The sequence below is a fragment of the Sipha flava genome, unplaced genomic scaffold (assembly GCF_003268045.1).
Source record: "Sipha flava isolate LNK unplaced genomic scaffold, YSA_version1 134_pilon_pilon, whole genome shotgun sequence".
NCBI lineage: Eukaryota > Metazoa > Arthropoda > Insecta > Hemiptera > Aphididae > Sipha > Sipha flava.
The window spans coordinates 2631978-2642019 of record NW_020271760.1 but is presented as its reverse complement, the minus strand read 5'-3'; the positions used below and the strand labels follow the sequence as shown (position 1 = coordinate 2642019).

At 29.8% G+C, this 10042-nt stretch overlaps 1 pseudogene; it reads right to left on the bottom strand.

The window, feature by feature from the left end:
• Positions 1-2677: 2677 nt before the first annotated feature.
• Positions 2678-3703, bottom strand: LOC112679378 (annotated as a pseudogene).
• Between the last annotated feature and the right edge of the window lie 6339 nt (positions 3704-10042).

The window sequence follows — 10042 nt, the reverse complement described above, 5'->3', positions numbered from 1 at the left end:
TTATTATTATTAATATTTATTTTTATATACATATTTTTTTATTATACTTTATAGAATAAACAAACTAAAATTATTATAATACTGATGTTATAAATTTGACATTTTCAAATATTTTTTGGGAGGAGGGGGTGGAAACCCCCAACACCATCCCATAAATACGCCTCTGTCATTGCGTGCCACTAACTGAACCTTAAAAATATATATCATAAAATAACTCGCGCAAAGCTAACTAAAAAATTTATTTTAATCATTAACAATTTTTTCCTAATTATTGTTCGACATACTATTGAAAATATTATAAGCAAAATATAGACGATTTAAAAATACAATTTTTTGAATTTCAGGCATTAATATATATACTCTTATATTTCTAGTATATTTATAAATAAATCATTATTGATCACATTGCAAATTTACAACACTTGCAGTTACCGGCGATTAAACGATATCTGTTGAAAAAGAAATTCAGAAAAATCGATGTAGAAACGATGTATGTTATACATACATATATATATATATATATAGCGTAAAGTAAGTTAAGTTCGAGTAAAAGTACATTAAAGAAAACATCAGCTAAATTGTCAATCGTTTTTAATGCGAAACGTCGAAGCGAAATAGTATTTCACGTTTTGTGACATTCACGATTCATGCCTTCTCTATTACACGTCAACCAATTATATTTTGCTTTGCTAGCAGTATCATATATATATACGATCATCCGATGAATCAACATGATAATAAGTCTATCATGTATCAAATAATACTAGCTCGTTTAGATTTTACTGAGCAATAATGGTTATGTACATGAAAATAATTAAATACAAATATTTTTGTTGAATCACGTGGGTAGCTGTATACTCGTGTGTGTACTACAAACTATAAATATGTAAAAATTATTATGATTAATTAAAATTTATCTGAATATAATAACATCGTGACATTGGTAAGATTTTTAAATATATTATGATTGATATACGTATAAAAATAAAACGCAATACCGATACACCCAGTGATCCATTATTGTTATTGTGGTATGCAAGTTTATCCCTGGACTTAGTACTTTATAATGGCTATAGTGTTCACTATTGAAGATAATAAATATATATAATGCACCAAAGGCTATAACTGATGTACGTTAAATGAAGTAGGCGATGCGTTCGGAAAATCAAAGTTAATTCATTTTTTCATCGTGTTATGAAAAAAAAAAATTACATACTCATGTACCTACAAACAGAACAGAAAATTCTGATTAACTTTAATAACTATCATACAGAATAATTTTTTGCGCCAAGGGAAATTTGTTTGTGGTGATATAATATATACAAACAGCAAATAATTAACATGTTATAATAGTTATAACAATAATAATAATAATAATAATGTCAAACAACGACGATAATAAATAGTAATCATGGGGTGATTTGCCATTTGTACGATGTTATATAAAAATTAACTTGGGATGATTAGTGCTATATGGCTTAAATTCAAAAAATTATAGTACAAAAATAAAGTCCAAGATTAAGTAACTTATATTTATTATCTACAAATAAAGATAATTTTGAAAAACGGTTAAAAAATCTGACTCCGATTCTAGAAGTATTTGGGAAAATTAAAAATAGAAGATTACAATTTCAAATTTTATATTAGTTCTTTTTTTTTAAATACGTATATATTTTTTTGTAATTAAGAGTAAAAATATATAGTTTATAATTACATTATATATTAAACTACATTTTATTTAACGAATAAAGAAAATATACTTATACATTTTTGAATAGGCATTAATTTTTTTTTATGTATTCATTTTTAAGGAAAAAAATTGACGATTAAGGATTAACATTGACTCAATAGCTTATTTATAAATTAGTTTATGTCCGTTCAAAATTTGAATCCTATAACTGCCTCTGGATACAGATACTTTTGGATTTGTCTCTTTGACACGTAAGGATGATATTATATTGGTCATGATTTATTGTAAAAATTGTTACTGGACGAAATAGATCGACTAACTCGGTGCACGCCATAACCTGTAAACAGGGTCGGCTTTAGAAATTATCAACGCGTGCGACGGCACAGGGTGCCAAAATCAGAAAGGCGCATGGGCGTCCATTGGGAGAGGGTGGTGGCAAGAGGGGAACCTGTTCCCCCTGGTTTTTTGGTACTTTAAATATTAATACCATGTAGTGGAAACGCCGCGTCCTAATTTTATATTTATACGTGTACCCTTTGTGTAACAAAAATCGCGTTACTCAGAAAATTATATTTTTATTTGTATTGGGAATATTAATTATTTTATTAAATTAGATTCAGTGAGAAAAAAAAAGATAAGCGTAATTTGTTCACGCGTACACAGATCTATTTTTAAACAATTTGGTTTTAAATAATTTTAAAAAAACCGATAACAGATAAGTAATAATTAGGGCTTGGAACTTAATGCACTTAAAAAGTACTAAATATGTATGCACTTATGCGCTTAAAAAAGTACAAATATGCTCTAAAAATATGCACTTATATTTAATTATTTTACACAACATTTTCATTAGCACAAATATTTTTTTAAATTTGTTAATAAAAAAAAAAGCAAAGTAATAAAAGTTATTTTTATTTATATTTTTTAATCATAATTTAAACAAAAAAATAATAAAAAAATCGCTTTAAAAATTAAAAATGTTCCTTGAGTAAAAAAATGCACTTCTGTCGAGTTATATTTATATACCTGAAATACATAACACAAATTACTAAATTAGAAAAACCACCAGGTACATGCCTAATTTAAAAGTATTTTAATTAATAATTAAAATGCATTGGATATAATTTTGTTCTTACCTTCCAAAGTGTTACATTGGACCACTAAACTTTTTTTAATGTTTTCAAAATTGAAAGATCGCCGATTATCCACGAGCAAAGTTTTGTACCTTGAAAAACTACGTTCAACATCAGTTAACGTAATCGGCGCATATTTGAAGTAAGTAATATTGTCATCGGTCAAATCATCAGAAGACCTTCCATTGAACTTTCTTGTCCACTTAATATTTTTGAAATATTAAGTATCGTTTTAAATCCACAATTTTTCTCCAATACATTATTGAATTTTTGAAATACCGCAACACCAATTTCACCCTCACAGTCATTTAATTTATTTTGGACATATTTAACTGCAGATAATGCTTCGGATAGTGAAATATATTGTGTTTCAAGTTTCGTAATATATTCCGGTATAAATCCAAAATTTGAATGTATGTATACTAAATTAGCTTCCATATTGGGATCTTGAATTAACTGTTGAGCTTCTTTAATAGAAATTGCATCTTCAGAATTTATACTTAGTAATACTCTACGTATATCCTTGTAATATTTGCAGTAATAGGAAGCTGCCATTATCCATGTACCCCATCTAGTTAGTATTGGCTCTGGTGGAAGTGGTATGGCTGGTGCTTCACTTTTAAACACTAAAACACGTGAAGGCGCTTTTAAGAACACCTGTTTAACCATGGAAATAAGTTTATCAACTTTCTTAAACTTTTCCCGTATACTTTCGGCTACTCTATGGATACCGTGTGCGAGACATGTTAAGTGTATCATTTTAGAGTACAGTGATTGAAGTATTCGCCCAGCTTTCACCATGTATGGTGCGGTATCGGTCACAAACAATAGGACGTCATCATGACGAATTCCGTTTGGCCAGAGGACGAACATTGAATGATCAAAAAGTTTAACTATCGTTGAATTATTTGTTTTTTCCAAAACTTCGGTTGTTAGCAAATAAGTTTTTCCCGGTGCGTCAGTATTTAAAGTTCCTATTATAACGTGAGCTACATATCTGCCTTCAGAGTCTGTTGTTTCGTCGATAGACACCCATATTTTATTTCCTTTAATTTGTTCTCTTATATTTTTTATAGTTTCTTCGTATATGTCGTCGACATAAGTTTTGCGTAGTGTCGAGTCACTAGGAATTTCTCTTGACGTATACTTTTCTAAAAATGATTTTAATTGAGGATTACTTATTTTGTAATGTAAACATAATACTGATTACTCATTCGTGGCGCACCTCGTTTCCAAATAAAATATAAATAATATTTAATTTTCCTTGAAAAGGATCACCATTTGTTAATCGTCGATAACTAAAACAACGGACGGATTCTCAAAATACGGAGTCAATATATTATTATTGTCAATGGTTTACTAAGGATCGTTATATCGGTACACCCAGGGAAGTTTTCGTAATAATTATATTTTTAGCAATTTAGCAGCTTATACCACGAATACGCAGTGGAAACACTTGAAACGTGTTACATAAATTATATAACATTATTATATATTTTATTATTGCGTTCCTAATATACATATGTGCTAATAATAATGAACAGATTACGAACTAATACCAAAAATTAAATAAAATATTAATCGTTTCCAATTTTTTTTCATATTTATTTAATTTTTCTTAGAAACAAATTCATATTCATATAATTGTTGAAGGACGCTGCGTCCCCTGCGTTCCTTGATGAATTAAATTAAGGGGTACGCTATAATATGAAGAAAAATGAAGAGTAGCTCAGACCCTCTGCGTCCCCCCCAATTCAACCACTGGCGGTAGGTCTATAAATGCCATTAACAATAGTCAATAATCATTGAGTTATTTTCTTATAAAATTATTTATAGAAAATCGTCGTACTTCGATAGCAGCTGTTTCTATTTTAGATTTGTATAATATTCTATTTTAGATAAAGCTATCTGTAGTTGTAATTTATGTATATATATTAATATTATATCATATTAACCGATAGGGAAAAACAGTTTTTAATGCCAAATGGAAATTTGAATAATACGATACAAGAATATCTATTAAGGTTTCTGAATATGAATGTATTTATTTTTTTATTTACAAATTTTCATGTTGAATCTCCTAATCTCCATAAATTATAAAATATGCTTTAAAAAATTGTAAAATTAAGAAATATGCTCTAAAATCTAAAAATCACTAAATATGCAAAAATATGCACTAAAAACTTTTGATATGTATTTCGTAGTGTCTTGGAATGAATTTCTAGCTTACTTAGCAATAAATCTAATGGTTCAAAAAAATCATGCAAATGCAACAACTTCCGAGCCCTAGTAATAACCGATCGACGATTAGACTGGCAATCATCAATCAACTATAATACTTACTTAATACTTCTGTGACGTTTTATACAACATTATTAACATGAGTGATAATAAAAGAAAATTAAAAGACACAACTCTTTTAAATTTTTTCAAGAAAAAAAAGAAAAATGGTGAAGACGAAAATATAAATTTTGTAACACCCGTTGAAAAAAATAAAGAAGGAAGCCGGTTAGTAATGTAGTTAATATCTAATAATAACGATTATAGCTAAAAAATATTAAAAATTATAATTACATAGTTATACATATCTTTTGAAAATTGTATTGAACTCAATTTCACTTATTAAATTAATCATTATCCTACAATATACATTCTATTAGAATTTATTAAAATTCCAACCAAAGACTTTTTAACAGGTTGACTGCCACGTGTACATTTTTTTGTACACGGACAAATGTCCATACTTGTATATGCAAATATTTTTATATTGTCCAACAAATTTTAAACGATAATTTGCAAAAACTTTTTCAAAATAAAAACTTGATTTAAATAAGAAATACCCATTTCCTATCTTCACTGAGTAGACAAAACTGGTCCTAGGGGCCTCAATATTTAATTCCAATGTTAAATCAGTACAGACGTGTACACATTTCTGTACACGAAATTAGTTTGAAAAAAAAACTCGTGTACAATATAATGTACACGAAAAGAAAAATGGTAAGTAAAGGAGTGTACACAATTTTGTATACACTGCACCGGGTAAAAAGTATCAAAAATCATTGTGGCAGTCAACCTGTTAAAATAATTATATTTTTCAATTTTACGGTTAATTTTAATTTGAATAAATACTTAATATCAAAAATTAAAGATATGTTAGGTACTGTATTACCTAATTTATCATACTTTTTAGAAATAAAAATTTGGATCATAAAACTATTATTATCACTTTTTTTTACAATATTGATTATTAAAAATACATTGATTTGTATAATAATTGTATTATGCACATTATATCAATTATCTTTCTTTCTTAAATCTTAAACTCTAGAGAATCTAATTTTAATTTATAATGTTTTAAATTTCTATTACTATTGGAAAAAAGTAAATATATTGTTCATACTCTTAGAATTATCTAAGTGAATTTGTATATTTATAAAAATAATAATACATTTTATTTTTGATTGTTTCAAAATTTTATAATCCTTTTCAAAGAATGAACCTCAAACCGATGATGTTTTAGAATTAGAAGATATAGATAGACTAGATACGTTGATACGTTAGATAGCGTTGAACCAGATGTCTAACGAACCGGGAACCTCTCTCGTCAGTTCCTTTAACCACCCTAACGGTGCTATTGGGCATGGCATTGGTGCACGTCTGTGATAACTTAGGATGTAAGCATGTCGTGCATGCCTTGATTGACTCTGCTTCTCAAGTAAGTACCATCACAACTTCATGTATCAACAGGCTCGGCTTAAAACAATTAACAATAAAACAATGGACTGTTTCGCTAACCGGCTTGTCTGGTGTCCTTGTTCCGAGTGTCAGCGGTGTGGTAAATTGTATTGTCAACTTTCGATATAATGATAATGAAAGTTTTTCGATCAAGGCCTGAATTCTTTCCCTAATCATTGAAAACATGTCTTCCATTCACTTACCACCTGGGATCAAGGAAAGATTTTCGCATCTGGCACTTACCGACCTATCTTTTGACTGTCCAGCGCCTATTGATTTGTTATTCAGAGCCGATGTGTTTAATCAAGTCTTGGACGGCAAACGAGTAACTATTAACAACTTTTCTCCTACCGCCTTCGGTTCTTTGTTCGGTTGGATTATTATTGGCCCAGTCGCCGAGTCACCATCTAGTGTCCACTGTCATGTGATTGTCATTGTCATGTCTCTTGCTGTATCTCTTGAGGAAATAGTGTAACAGTTTTGGACGCTGGAAGAGCCGGATGTCGCACCTCAAACCCTTTTTATTGACGGACGCTGCGAACAAACGTATATTTCTGAGCGTGTTCGAGACTCTACTGGCCACTATCTGGCCTTTTGTCTTTTATCTATGACCAGTTACCTTCTTTTGTGCGCTCCAAACAAGTAGACCTGCGGCGTTTTCAAAATTTGGAACAGAAATTTATTAAAGATCCAGCATTAGCTCTCAAGCGTACCACGAGTTCATGTTGGAGTATAAATGTTTAGAATATATGTCAATCGCATCCACTCTTGGTGATTACTTCATTCTTCATCATCCTGTATTTAAAGGGTCCCCCATGCCTGGGAAGATACGCGTAGTGTTTGATGCTTCTGCCTTGTCGAAGTCTCATCAGTGTTTGCATACAGGTCTCAAGTTGCAGCAGGAATTCGTGGATATTTTATTACGCTTCCGGATCTTCAAATATGCATTTACCGAGGACGTTTGTAAAATATATCGACAAATTTTAGTGCTTCCAAAATATCGTCGCTACCAACATATTTTGTGGCGATCATCTCCTTCAGATCAGTTAAAGGAATACGAATTTAATACGGTCACATATGGAGTTAATTGCGCACCCTTTCTTGTCCTGAGAGTGTTAAAGGATATCGCTGATCATGCATGTTGGGACTACCCACATGTACAGAACGCTCTGCAACGTCAAACATATGTAGACGATATTTGCGTGGGTTCCGATAGTGTACTTAACTTATTAAAACTACAGACAAATTTAAAAATTGTTTGATCATGAATGGGCCTCTCCAGCTCTTCAGATTTTGTCTGTTTAAGTTTATGTTTAAGTCATTTAAGAGGGAAGAGCATTAAAATAATTCGTGCACTGGGCGCTGAAAGAGCTAAAACCGGCACTTCCTATTAACAATGGTAAACGATAGTTGCGATGAAAAGTATTTCATAGTAGTTATAATCAAACAAAGTTGAAAGCAGTGGCATGTCGAGATAAAAATGTTTTTGATGTCAATTGCAAAGTCTAGTTTACCACCCACCCACCCATATTTAAATTCATCTCATTCAGAACTCTACCTAAATACATACGATAATTATGTGATTTACATATTATTATCCAACAACCTCTCATCCCTTTTTAATTTGATGCCTGGGCATCATTTAAACCTATATTCGGTACGCCACTGGTTGAAAGTATCATGCGATTCACTCAGCAAGCATTTCTGTTATTCCTGTGTACTCAAGATTTCGTACATAGATTCCGTTATAACCCACATTTGTCATAAGAAAAAAATCTGTCAGGACGATGGGATAGTACAACCAAAGGATCTTCACCTCATTATAGCTTATCTTTATGATGCAGAAATACATCGTAATACTGCTACCCTGTTTGTTCGTTTACGTTGGGACAATTGTGGGATAGTAAGCAATTAAAGTATTAGTATGTATTGTCAGAAAAAAAGATGTTATGCATACGAAAAATTTATAGTTTTTGAGACGCTGATAATTTTGCTTTTTGAAATTTTGGAATCAAAATACGCACATGTGCCTCAAATACGGCATTTTCGTGTTTTTTTTTAAATATACCGAGCTTAGACCTTCATTAAAATTTTTGAATCCGAAAACTAACATTATCACGGTGTTTTCGAAAATTCTACCTTTCCAAAATCGTTCGAATTTCCATAAATAATTTATTTTTTGGCCTATGTCATTACTTTGAAAATTGAAAAACTTGTATTTTTATTTATTTCTAAGGTTGAAACAGAAGAAAAAAGTTTCAATGACGTGAAAGCTAAATAATTTTTCGTAAATACGTCAATAACAGCGCATTTGGAAGATAAACGCTCAGCATTTTATTAAGAATTCAGTATACATAGAATATTATAGCTTAGAATAGTTTAGTATAGTATAGTATGGTTGCTTAAAATAAATCTTTGTTATTCCGCACCGACAATTATAGTTTGATAAAGTAATCTAAAACTCCCGTTGCTAAATATTAACAATACACACTATACTATATTATATTATACTATGCTACCATATTATACTAAATTCTTAATGAAATGTTAAGTGTTTATTTTCCAAATACGCTGTTAATTAACTATTTATGATGAGTTATTTAGCTTTCAAGTCATTAGAACTTTATCTTCCGTTGTAACCATTGAAATTAATAAAAATGCAATTTTTTCAACTTTCAAAGTAACTGTATGTCCAAAAATGAATTCCTTTTTTAGGAAATTCGAATGATTATAAATATAACTCGAGTACACAATGCTAATGTACATTTTCGGATTCAAAACTTTAATTAAAATTTTTAACTTCATACTCAAAAAATATCACATAAGCCATATAAGCACATAATCACATATGTGAGTATTACCCTTAACATTTATATCTAATTACATATATTTATACATATAAATAAAAGTCGAATAGTCACTTACTCGCTTTGTATTCACATTAGGCCGCATAATCGTTTCTTCCTTGCTTTTCGTTTGTTTAACATTATACATGGTCTTCATGTATCTTATACATAAATGTACATAAATCATGTATCTGATGTCGTGATAAAGTCGTTTAAAATTTAGTCTCGTTAAATCTTCTCTCCCACACCTTTTCTGTTTTGTTCTCAGTTATTCGGATTATATCTCTTTCTCTCGCGTTTTTATTTTATATTACACTGAGTTTTTTCTATTATTTTGTATCTCTATATTACTGTTCAACTTTTTTTTAAGATACACATTTAAAACGATTAAGCATAATATTTCATGTAATATAGAAACCTAAAGATGTTTTGACCTAATTTATTTTTGATATTCCAGTTTATTTATTGGTACATTTATTTTCTCATATTGATTTTTTTTCGATGTGATAAATATACATATTTTTTTAGTTCAATTATACGTATAATGTTAGGGAAGTAAAAATAAACTGCTCGATGACTAGCTGTTAGTAAATAGGTACTAGGTTTTTTCGCAAACGTTGTTTTTTTCATTATTGCCG